The sequence below is a fragment of the Ischnura elegans genome, chromosome 7 (assembly GCF_921293095.1).
Source record: "Ischnura elegans chromosome 7, ioIscEleg1.1, whole genome shotgun sequence".
Taxonomy (NCBI): Eukaryota; Metazoa; Arthropoda; class Insecta; order Odonata; family Coenagrionidae; genus Ischnura; species Ischnura elegans.
The window spans coordinates 91,213,159-91,226,434 of NC_060252.1; the positions used below are offsets into that span (position 1 = coordinate 91,213,159).

The 13,276-nt window shown below is 39.7% G+C and overlaps 1 non-coding gene across 1 annotated transcript; it reads right to left on the minus strand.

Annotated features, from left to right (window-relative positions):
* Nucleotides 1-12,925: 12,925 nt before the first annotated feature.
* On the minus strand, nucleotides 12,926-12,997 carry Trnae-cuc. The gene has a single exon. It is a non-coding gene; the product is annotated as a tRNA-Glu (tRNA).
* Nucleotides 12,998-13,276: the final 279 nt, after the last annotated feature.

Below are 13,276 nucleotides of genomic sequence, written 5' to 3' on the forward strand. Positions count from 1 at the left end.
TATCATTGTTCTTGCTTCGTTTATGTTCTTTTGAATTGGATAAAAATCACTCCTCGCATAGTGAAAGAAGCAATGAAAAATATTTGTATCTCTTATCTGTCACATGAAGGGCTTCTTTTAGTCTCATTTCCGGCCATTGTTGCGTTTATTTTAAGAGTATCTATTCAAATGAAATGTGATAAAATATATCTCAGTCAGGACACTCAAATGAATTTTCTGTTTAAAGTGATGTACGACTTCTATTAGCCCACAACTTATGAAAATTTAGAATGGAAACCATGTAGACAGTATGATTTATAAGCGGGTCTGGTAAAAAATTAGATTCTCAAACTACTAGCATTCACAGTTTCTCTACCATTGGTTAAAAATTGTGGTTAAGGTTCGCAGCTCACGGGATCACTAACTTTTGCGTTCTATGGAACTCAAGCTGCCTTAGGAATGTCTTACTTATCCTGCTGGAAAGAAAGCAATGAGCTGATTTTGCATAAATCAAAACTCCCGAACTACCCAAAATACCTACTCCGTCATCGCATCGTGCATGAAACGCCAAATTGGTGCATAGATCATTTGATGATATCAGCAATAAACCGTGAAGCTTTGCTAAAGTTAAACAAGAAATGGTTATCACAGATTGTGTTGATTTTAAAACTGTAGTGAAGTATATGACTACATTTGGCCAAGTTTAATTTTACGTCTTCCTCAAGCAATGCGATGTGCTATCTTGTAAAAACTGAGATAAATCACGTAAATGATGAAAGAACTAGCAAAACTTCTTCTAGAGTTATTCTTGATCTAATGCCGTCAATGGTGGCCTAAAGGCAGTATACGTAATGACTGTTGTTACATAGGTTTTACGCCTATGTGATATCAGCAATCATAGCCGTCATTGCTAAGACCAATAGTTTTATCACCTCTGGCGTTTTCTGGTCAGCGCTTTTAACAATTAAGGCGATAATAATTATCTTTATGTGAACTAGACGACAAAAGGACGGCAATTCAGTTGACTCACGTGCCCGATTTGCCATTAAGGGGTAAACCACAACTATTCAAAGTGTAAGAGATAACTTCTCAGCAAAATCCATTGTATTGAGTTACAAAGCTCTGCCGCGCTATTGAGCATGCAACTATGCTGGCCCTCATTAAAGCAGTGGTGGATTTTCATTCACACGAAAAGGCCATAATTTAGAGGAGACGCTATAAATAATGTAGTATTTTGATGAACTATAAATTGTCTGGGCGGGATAATAACTCACTCGGGCTGCTGAAATGGAATGCTCGTCCCAGTATGAGAAAAGTTATGAGCAAGCCCTTTCGGAGTCGACTGAAGGAAAGTGCGACGAGTCCTCTATTAGGTCAGGGCTCACACATGCAGTCCTCCAGTCACTCAAAGCTCAAAGGACTCTATACGCTAGCTCTTGGCGTCCTAACACAGCGTCAAGTAGTTCTACGTTGGGCGAGTGGTCCTCCGCCTTTGGCATGTAATAAAACCGTTGAACTCTCGCCGCCAACAATTCATAGTATTACATGTTTAGATAATAGGCATTTGCGCCGACTCCATGGGGCCTGAGGGGGCCCGAACCCCCTAAAAATTTCGTTATTGGTGTGAGGAAAAAATGTGTCAGGCTTGTCGATTTTCCCCGGAGTGTGCAGATATCGAGATTCGAGTTATCAGGGTTCTAATGTTGTACACATGACTCTTATAAAATGCTTAAAACTCACTACTTATCAAATTTCCCGGGGCAAGATCCCCGGTTTGGGCCCCCCAATATTTTTTTAAGTCGGCATTCCTGATAATAGGAATTCTAATAACTATTCATGAATGATTATGAATATCAGCTGCATGGAATATTGAGCACAGGAGTTTGGTGGGGACCTCGAGAAAACGTAATTCACGACCAGGTGATTTTAAGGAGATCATTTATCTTAACTAGCTGTCATATGCTTAAGACGCCAGTGGCCCAGCGAGGGGGGGTTTTGGGGTTTAAAAGCCCCCCCCCCCATAGCTCAGAGAAATTTTTAAGTTTAATCCATTTTACTTAATTGAATTGATATTACTGATAGAATAGTGTAAGGATTGCTAAAATATCCCTAAGAAATCCGTAAAACTCACCATTTCGAATCGTTTATCTTAAAATTCCGCAATTTATTAATATCGCACCTACCGCTTATCCTGGTGGGTATTCCATACCCCCACACTCCCCGGTATTAATTGCACCTAAACCCCCCCCCCAGCCTTAGTTCATAGCTGCGCCTCTGTAAGACGCTAATCCGTAACTACAGACCATCGTGAGTCAAAGTGGCGGCAAGTGAAATTATGTGAAAAATGATTTTTAAAAAACGGGGCAGTCGTGGGACTGGCCGACAGAAGTGAAAACTGAAATCATTATTATCCATTTATTTTTTATATAGATTTAATATTATTAAAGAACTAATTTTTCCAGAAATACTCATTTTTCAAAAAAAATTTAAATTATTTTTTCAGCAAACTGTTTATTATTAAATAAATATTAAAAATACGATGTGTATGAATAGAAAGTAGCATCATTTATATATTAAAATATAATATGCTTTTGTTTCTTTACCGTACAAATTTTTTACATCTATAATTTATGTTACAATGTAATATGCTTTTATTGCACTATTACAATGTTTTTAAAACTAGTTTACATAAAACATTTTATACTTCTGAAAAGTTAATTTACATGTACAGTTTGAACAACACTTTCACCATCTTGACGACCAGCACCATCATCATCACTTTGTAAAACTGATACAATAGGTTTACGGTAGCTAAAATAAGAAATGGACAGTTTTGATTCAAATCTATTTAAAGGTTTTGTAAAGACCGCATCTATTGTAGTTTTATATTTAGTAGTACTGAGATTGCGATCATTTGACATTTTTAAACCAAATTCATTATTTAAAAATTCAATTAATGATATATTTTTATCGTCTGCAAAGTTTATGTTGAAATCTCCACTCAAAATCATTGGCAAATCATCAAATCTTTTTCCAATGTTTTTTGAAGCAATGCAGATGCGTCATGAGAATGTATAAATAAATTTTCATAGAAAAAGTCTCGTATAGCACGTGATGAATTATCCGGAGAAATGTAAACGGCAACCATAATGATGAACTGACTATCACCAGAGTGGCAACGACATATACACATATCGCCGATATCAGAAGTAGTAGTGTTGAACATGCTGGCATGCACATCCATGTAATTTGTGCAATAATAAAGAGTGTCCACATTTTGATAAATAGCTACTCCTCCTGCTGGTCGATTATTTCTTTTGAATCTTGCAACAAAGTTAAAATTTGGGATGTCAATTATTTCATCGCTACCCATATGAGTTTCTGATAAAATTAACACATTCATCTTCTTAACAAGAGCGTCAATTGCTAGATCCTGAACATATTAATAAACCATAACCAAGCATTTTTCATAGCCAGCTCGTCATTAAACGCACTGTATAGAAAAAGTACATATGTACAGTATAGAACTAGAAGCAGACAGATGCCAGTATTCAGTATGTAAAAGGGTAGCGGTGACACAACCTATACCATTGTATACACTATACACACTATACATATGTATATCTCGCTTTAGCGATCGCGGTGTCGGGTCGGTGACGCTCACGCTAATTCTATGCTTTTTCCCCATCCCACAAAAGTGCTTAACGCCGCTAAAGAAGTTTTCACTTCAATAAAAAAATAATAAGTGGATCGCTCTGCTCTCATAGCCGCGTTGCGGACTTTTTTGAAAACAGATTAAAATACGCCCTCGTGGCAACATAAACCAAGCTTCCACGAGACGGACTAAGGCTTCCTCTACGTAGTCCCATTTTTTATGCGAAGTGTTCTTGGAAACGAGGAAGGGAGATGGCCAATGGATATACTATAGCTTTTAATATGCTTATTTTTGTGAAGTAATTAATTGTTGTGGATTTAGTTTGTTTATTGATTTAATCGTCTTGATGCTGTCTTCAGTTGATCAGTATTGTAAAATGCTGTGGTGTTGTCATTGTAAAATGGTGTTATCCGTTGGAAATGAATAGATGTATATATAATTAAATAAATAAACAAAGCTTCTACGATACGGACGGGGGCCTCCCCTACGTAGTTTTCATTTGCCGGCCTCGGTGACGTTGGTGTAAAGTCCTCGCCTGCCAAACCGTAGGTCGCGGATTCGAATTCCGCCTGGGTCGGTGGTCCCTATCCAGGGCATGGATGTTTGTGTCGTGCTTTGTTAATCCTCCGTAGTAAAGGTGTGTATGTGCTGTTTACGGGAAGTTGGAAAATAAATAAATAGTGCGAAGGGTTATTGGAGACGAGGAAAGGGGAGAGATGGCCAATGTATGTACTATAGCTTTCGGTTGCCACAGGTGGATTCGGAGAGCGCTGCCCGTGGCCTTGCCTTCTTCACTTCATCCATCCTCTCTTTCTTAAACGGCGACGGTCTTGTGGAGGGGGTGGGAGGAAAGGGCGGGCCGTTGTGTGGGAAAAGTCGAGGCCGTGCTGCTCCTGCTGCTTTTTGAAGAAAGCTGAGCCCTCTTTATCCTCCCCCGCCCCTCCCTTTAACCGTGGCTGCTGGCTAGTATGGGCGATCCCTTCCACGGCGTGACTGGAGGGGAACGGGAGGAGAAGGAAGACAACTCCTCCTATTCTCTTTTGTGGCCAAAGGCAGTAGGAGAGAGCGAAGGAGAATTGGTGAGGAGGAGAGAGAGGCGGTTGTTGACCATCCGGCTCCCTCGGTGAGTCAGTTGGCAGGCGACGTCGGCCGTGGTTGCCAGTGGTTTCGCTCCTTCCTCTCTCTCTTGCCGCAATCTACCCCAGTTGTGTTCGTTATAGCGGTGTGTGCGTGACCGACAGCGGGCGATCCACTTCGCTACTCGTCCCCTGGTCAAGTGCCTCGCGGGACGACAGTCGTGGTTGCTGATGGGACCTCTTCCGCTGCTGATGCGACCAGTGCAGGGGTCGTGCGACGCTGAGAAAGTGTTCCGTTATTCGTCTTGAATTATTGTCATCCTCGTCATTACGATCGGGGCTTTATGTAGTGTGGCCTGCTACGTTTTTTTTAAAGAAAGACCGCAACGATCGTGGAGTTCAGTGACGTTGTACTCTTGTGAAAGGGTTATATTGTTGATCCTCTTGATAATCGTCCCCGGTGTTTTGGTCGGGACGTAGCAGAGATTTCTGGTTATTTTTTTGCGTTTTAACTGGGCTCTTGGTACTGCTACGACCAGAGCATTAAACTGTGTGTTTTACGAATGTTTTTAGGAAGTCATCCTCGCCACTACCACCGTGAATTTTTATTGAGTCGTGTGTATTTGCCGCCGGGACGTCGTGCTGAGAGCCTTGAGTCTTGTTGAAGGCGTTATCTGCAATTAGTACCGGCAGGATTTCTCGCTAAGTGAGAGCCCTACATCGTCATTAAGGGATCACTCTCTCCACTGCTACAGAGGCCTCCTGCACGGATTCTGCCGTTTTCCTCAGTCCTTTCCTGTCGCTTCGGGGAGAGTTCTGTTTCATCCATTTACGTCAGCACCCGGCACTGCTGAAGGCTATTTAAATCCTATCTTAGGATTTACATAAATAGGTGAGTATATTTTGGCATATTTACCTGGTTAGAGTGTGCATGGAACGAGAGCGATTTTCAATTTCAACATAAGCGATCAACATTGGAATGGGAGTATATCGAGATGGGCTTCATTGGCCGATTCCGGCAATAGCATTTCGTTTTCACGGTGTTTAATTGTATTTTTATGTTATTTACATAAAATGTCATGCTCATGACGAAGGGGAAGGATTTTTAAGGATTTTTATAGCATCAATTTATAAGTATTTTTTTAGCTACCTGTTTCATTTATTGCATAGTACTGAAGTTGGATTTTTAAATGTTGACTTCGGTTTTTGGCAGCCACCTTGAGCGATTTTGTATACATTTACCCTGAGTATTCTTCTCCCGAAATCCCAACTGAGTGTTGGATAAGAAGTTAGATAAGAAGGCAGAATGGCCACCCATATCAGGATTCGAATATCTACTTAAATGGAGATCTACATTTTACCCCACAAGCCGCCTATAAGGCGTGTAGCAGGGGGTGTTAGGACACCAGCCATTTACACATAAAAGGAAATGCTCTAACGAAACTACGACTGGCATTTATTAAAGTCCTTTATGGTTCGGGGGATGAAGGAATTCCCGTATCTATCCGTTCGGCAAAATATCTCTCTTAATTGATCGCTTCTATCGGACCTGGAGATGCATCAGAATAAGTCCAATCTCTAGTTTAGTGCTGTGTTTGGGTTCCACGAATACATCACTCCGTCCGTCGGATGAAACGTTATGCCCAAGTCCCTTTGGCGCCTTCACTTCCGCTTGACCGGTCCATTTTTAGTGTTCTATAACTCGTTCGGAACCTAGATATCATCTCCAAATGCATGGGGGGATAAGACGAACCCTCGTTAAAATCTGGGTGTATACCAAATTATTCAATTTTACCTCTGCAGTTTCGCCATTAAAATAAGATAAGTAGTGAATGCTTCTCGGGTGCTCCATGAGTAATCTCAACCCAGGTAATGCGGGATTACCCGAGAAGCACTACCGGCATACGCCGGGCAATCATCAGATCTTTTTTTCAAAATTAAATAAAGTAAAATTTCTATATTTGAGACTCGGGTAACGGGTTTCTCTCCAGTATTTCCTCCATTCCCTCTCCTCAAGATACCATTTATTCGTCTGTCGTTTCCTCAAATACCAATCAATCACATGTAGAGACTGATTTTCATATTTCGTCCTTGAAAACTAGCTCTCCGCTTGGACCAACCTCGACGGAATCTCAGGATTATGTGGAACACCGAAATGTTTTCGCTGGCCTCGACTGGCCGGCGCGGCGTTCGTGAAAAGGAATTTTACTTGTTGTTTGCGTCCTTCAGACTTTGTTAGGAACACCTTTTGGCTATATTCGGTAGCGAAAAGCTAGTGTTGATCGTTCCAGGAATATTCGACGTCTCTAAGGTATTTCATCGAAGTCATTAGTAATTTCTGACTCCAGTTTATCTTAGGTATTTGAAATGGAAACAGAGCTCTTGCTGAAATACTTACGAACTTATTCATCTTATAAGTCATTCAAAGCCATGTTTTCAGATACATCATCATATTGTTGTGTCATTGCTAAAAGTTATTTTCTTTGGGAAAGTCTCACTGGTATTTGAATGGTCCACCATGGTGATCTTTCCATTCTATTCGGGTTTTCACCGCGTCCGTTGTCCTGACGACGCTGGCTGCAATGTCGGCGAAACTGTTGTCACTAAAACACAACGGACGCGGTGAAAACCCGAATAGAATGGAGAGATCATCTAATCAACACCGCGAAAATCTTCGAACCTACATAATCCACCATGGTTTTTAGAATGAAACTGGAGATAGATTTTTTCCGAGAAAAGAACCTTAGTTTAAGTAGTTTCTACATTAATTAAAAGCAGTTATTGAAGCACCGTGATGTTAGTGAAACAATGGAATGACCAACAAATATTATCTAAAATGATGCACTTAAGCAGCCATTGAATAGAAAACTTGTTTTCGAAGAAGAGTAATTTAAATCTCTGTATTTGATGGGCTGTCCATTTTATTATCGACGACTGCGGGGTTTTTAGTTGGTTCAACAAAAATAATGTGGTTCGCACTCATACCTGGTATTGATAGTTTTCATGTCGCTTACTTGAAAGGAGCCTTTAACTGCTCCGCCTCCCAGAAATAATAACTTCTTTGTGCGCTATAGGATCTATTGTGTCAATATCAAGCCCTCGAGAAATCGGATGTTATTTCACCGAAGAAGGAATACAATTAATTTGCTCATCAGGGCCTTGGCGTGAATGTGTATTGGACATTTGTGAAAGCTACGCTGCTAATAAATTGGATTTGGACTAACGAAAGAGGAGACATACGCTAAATTAATTAATTAAAATGTCAGTAAAAATAGGCCAAGGAGAACGCTTGCTATCAATTTGTTTGAAAAATCTACGCAGTTAGTTGAAATACAACCGTGTCAATTGTTTTTAGTTCCAAAAAAACTAGTAATGGAGGAAGGTGAGTTTGATTTAGATCATTTTTCCACTTTTGTTGACTTGTGAAGAATATCTTTTAATAAAAACGAAGGTGTAGGATTTAGTCTTCAGGTTTTACAGTGGCAAAGTACCAATGTGGAATGGAGTAAACATTTCATGAATTTTTATGCATTTTGAGCGATTTTTGGCTTAGCACATGAACATAGCATTGAAATGAGTGAATAATGCAATCCGAGGTTTATCCTCATTAGGATTCTATTTCATGTGATAATGTAAATTATTTATGTTGTGTAATATATGTAAAAATCATCACTTAATTTGCAGTATTGCTTAATTTCACATTAATTATCATAAATGATATGGTAAAAGTTGAAATCAACATCAGTTCATTTCACAATTCTATAACGTGCATTTTTCATATTCACGCAAACTTACCGCAAATTGCACTATTTAAAATTTTCGCGAGTTTGAGCATTGGTGTTGATAATTTTTTATTGTGCTGGTGTATGTGCTCCTAAGTTTGATAAAATCTGCAGCTGTATTCATTGTTTACTTTGTATGTGGCAACCACTTAGGTTGGACGTGTTTTTATGAGCTCGGTGAATTTCAGCTCACAGTACAGTGCTTGTTCATAAATTTTTGCCCCTGTCTCCATATTCGCCAGGCATTGCTCTGCGTGACTTTTTCCTGTTTCCAAAAACAAAGAGAACCTTAAAGTGTCCTCGTTTTACAAGCATAAATGGCATTGAAGCAAATAGCTGACAAAGCTGAAGGCTATCCCAAAGATCGAGTTTGATAAGTGTTTCTAGGATTCGCACAAGCGCGAAAAATATTTATGGGGGACTGTTTTGAAGGCGACAACATTGATGTAGACGAATAAAAAAATATTTTATTCACAAAACTAAAATGCCCGTCATTTTCTGAACGTACCTCGTGCATATTTAGTATTTTATTCGCTAACTTTTTCTATTTCTTGTCATTATACAGATGTGAGGCTTCCAATGATGGCCTCTGCTTTTGGTACTGCGCAGCTACCATGCGCGCTCTCGCCCTCTCACTATGCGTATCTTAAGTAGCAATTACCTTGTTCTTAATGGCACCATTTCTTTGGTATTTCTTGTGCACTCTCGGAGTGATACTTGAGGAAATGTGACACCCAATGCAATCATTATTCATGGACGCGCGACCCACAGTCATCCCTTCACTCCGCTTCCGTTTTCTCACCCCTTCCCTTTTCCAATATTTTTTCGTTTTAATTTCCGGTGCTGCATAATGATTCTGCGATTTGCGGTGAATGGAATGCCAATCTTGTGCTTTCATTCATAAAATCTATTTCAGATCTTGAGATAGAGGGGGATTATCATTCCAAAATCTTAAAATTTGGAAGTAGCTCTCGAAAGAGGAAAGGTCAAGAGTTGAAAGCCGTAGCGCAATTATTTTTTTATGGTTTATGTGGTATATGGGTTTGCTATATCCAGCGGACTTAGTCAGTAGAGCTATTTCTTCCCATGAATTATCTTTCCGAGGAATATCATCATAACTGTTAATTTACCGGTGAAGTTAGAATTACCTTAAACATTGCACTAATCACGCCGGATTACATGAATGAGTTTACCGTGTTAAGTAAGATGAAGGTTTTTAGATATAATTTTCTTAGTGTCTATTGCAAAAAGTTCTATTGAAATCCTTACTTGCAATTCGTACTGAACGTGCTTTCATATTTGCTCGTAAGTATGGCTCAAATAATTATCAATCATGTTAAATAGCAGGAAACCTGCGGAAAACTGGTTTGGCACGTGGTATATGGATTTGGTGACCGACTGCTAGCTTCCTCCATGCCATGAAATAAAGAAAATTGGGAGGGTGGAAAGAATTTGGATGCTGGCGTCAGCGGTCTCTTTATAATCTCAGAAAAAAGCGCCAGATATAACCATGCCTTTAAAGTGGTGGATTCGTGTCTACGCGATCGAAAACAAATAGTTATCGTGCATATTTGAAAAAAATTGCAATCATAGACAAAATCCATCGAATTTGAAAAGCAACAGGAAGTTTAAGAGAAGGTGGATTCTCGGACCAACCATCTTAACGTAGACTTCATACATATAGGGCTGAAACAGGGGTCAGGCCTCCTCTGGATAGTTAGCGACATCGCTGGGATTTAAACCCAGCCCTTTTAGCGCGTGAAGCCACTTCATCGACCTGATTATGTAATGTATGCATCGGCTTCCATCAATACTCATCGAGGTGAGTGTAACCGTAGGCCTGTGGTCACAAACACGTTATGAGTTAAAACTGGCACTCGTTGAGATGTCTAACAGGGTATCACCTAGTGAAACGGGACTGCACCACCAGTCATTTCTGCCCCTACTATGTATGTAAACTTTTTGGAATTCGCTAAATCAATGCCCAATAGTGGGAGCTGTATGATCGGTGTGGAGGTGATCGTTGCAAACTGTCATTTCGATGGATAAGTTCTAACAACACGTATCTTAAAATTTGGCTGGTTTGACACAGGTATCTTAAACAAAGTGTGATAACATCAAACAGTAAAATTCAAGAAAAAACAACTTTTGTTGGCAAATGTATCAGTTTTATGAATTTTTGTTTTTATCATTTCAGTGTAAAATTAGAAAAAACAAATCGTTTCTTTGCTCTCCTGAAAAGTTCCTATTATTGAGACAGTTGTTGTTAGAACTTAGCCATCGATATGTATTAAATGTTGACGACTGGTGTTTTTTTTTATCAACTTTTAGCTTTGATGCAAAAAAAAACACCTTTGAGCTTGTAAAATGCGTAGTTACTGGCCAGCAGCCTTTGAATGGAGACACGTAATAGTTCAATTCCGAGTTCACGTAATGAATTACATGCGAATTTGTGATCTACATCTACATTATACCCTGCGAGCCACCTCAAGGGTGTTTGGCATGGGGTGATCAATCACCATAATCCAAGAGAATCATCCCCAACGGCATACTACACGGTCATAAAAATATGACGCATAGTAACGAAAAATACGAGCAAATTCATTCAGAGGCAGAACTTGTCGACGCTTAGCTATTCTTGTAGTAAATGCGTGCAAGATTAGAACAATAGAAATTTAAAAACATGCAATGAGTCGTCCTAATGAGTGAGGCCATTAATTTTATTAATCGAGAAATCGTTGCTATCGTTAATAATACGAGGAAATAATGGCTTTTTAATTCTCTCTGTCTTCTCTTTGTTCTCTATTTCCTTTATTTTCTCCTTATGATAACGTCAAAGATAGTTGGACGATAAACTAAGGGTATTTTTCACGTCGTATGACAAAAAATTTCTCCGAAGGATAACTCGTCTTCTGGAGTATCTGTTGACAGATTTTTGCTCACGACATGTAAATTCAATGGGAACCTCATAAGGTTAAATTTTCGACCTTTTCAGCGAAGTATGACAGCTTCAATCCTGTTTTTTATGTAACATTATGTGCAAGTCTCGTCCGGGAAGGTGTAAACTTCTTGTTTATATTCCCGAATGGGCCCCTGAAGGCTCATGCGTACCGAATGCTATTAATGCGTAAATTTAATCGATGAAAATTATTTCAGTGAAGTAATTAATGAGAGCGTATTTCTTGGAAGTCATCTCATAATGTATTGATAACATAAATCGCAATACTTAAATTTAATCGATAAAAATTAATCGCAGTGAAGTAATTTATGAGAGCATCTGTCTTAGAAGCAATATTATTATGTTTTGATGACATTAATCGCAATATTCTAGGAATCCGTCAAAAAAAAAGATAAATATGAGCTCAAGCAGTACAGGGGAGGGGATGTTGAAAACAGTGTTCCAGGGTAGGATGTTGGGTGAACGAGGGATAGGAAGGAAAAGAGTAGGTTTTTAGATGGAATGAATTGTAGTTGCACTTATTGTGAATTTAAGAGGGAAGTCAATTAAGGCTTCTATCGGAATACTTCTTTGGTACTCCATGGAAACCTTACCTACCTTAATCGTTAGAATACTTTAATGATTATATAAAATTTTAGCTAAACTCCAAGTAGTTCCTAAAATGTGTTTGCGTTATTGTTGACCGAAAATGAGTCAATGAAAAAGACAAAGTACGACCGGTCTAGCGGGATTGATGCGTCCTCCGAAACACGTGGGTGGATTCCGTGAGACTCTTTGGGAATGGGCCAGCTTTCGACACCCTTCCCTCCACTCATCCCTTCCTCCAGTCCGCGATAATCTTCACCAATGTCCCTTCCCCAACACCCCTCCCCTCACAATTAGCTGTCCCATTGAGAACTGTGTGGCTGGTTTTTCTTCCTCGAGGGACCAAGCCATCTGAGGCTTACTTAGCCATCTCCTCGGATTTGTGCGTAGGCGTTGGCAGTTGAGTGTGAGTGGGAGCAGGAGGAAAAGGGAAAGGCCACGTGCTCGGCACGGCGGAAGTGAGAAACTCAAAAATATCTAAGGAAGGCCAATGAAGGTGAGTGTGATAAAAAATAGTAAAATGTAGCCGTGGGATAGCATGGTGGCCTAATACTGCAATGGTCTTCAAATTGCTTTCTGCGGTCTTTTCCCGGAGCGTCGCGACGTGGTGATCATTGTTATTTCCCGAGTTTATCCACTGAAGTAAAGCTTAGGGCTAATTTAGGTAATTTATCGAGAATATCGAATGTGAACGTTTTCCCGAAATCTGTTTCAGTTTAATTTATTTTTATTAATCACCTCGAAAATAGCACAACTTGATCCTTATTGTGAGGGGCTGCCTCAAATAACCATGGACGAACATAAATATCCTTGCGTACGAACATAAATAACTTCAGTTTGGCAGGCGAGGACTGTTCTCCGCCTCCATTGAGACGGTCTAAAAAAATTATTCCGCTACCGGGAATCGAACCCGGGCCTCCCGGGTGAGAGCCGGGTATCCTAACCACTAGACAATACCAGACGATATGAAATAAGTATTGAAACACTGTAATTGTAATGGGGAACTACTCATTGCTGTACTTTTTAAAACTGGATTTGATGCCAAATTCATCGCAAATCATTGATCGCAATGATCAAGCATCGCAAAAAATATGTGTGGTTTATCATGCACAATTTGTTTAGGAATTTTGATGAGACCTTTCCTCTTCCTAGATAAAAAGGCATTTTTTTACGATTTATTCGATTTTTTCAATTACAGCCTTGTGCGTGTCTTATTTCAATAACCCACGAATAAGAGTGA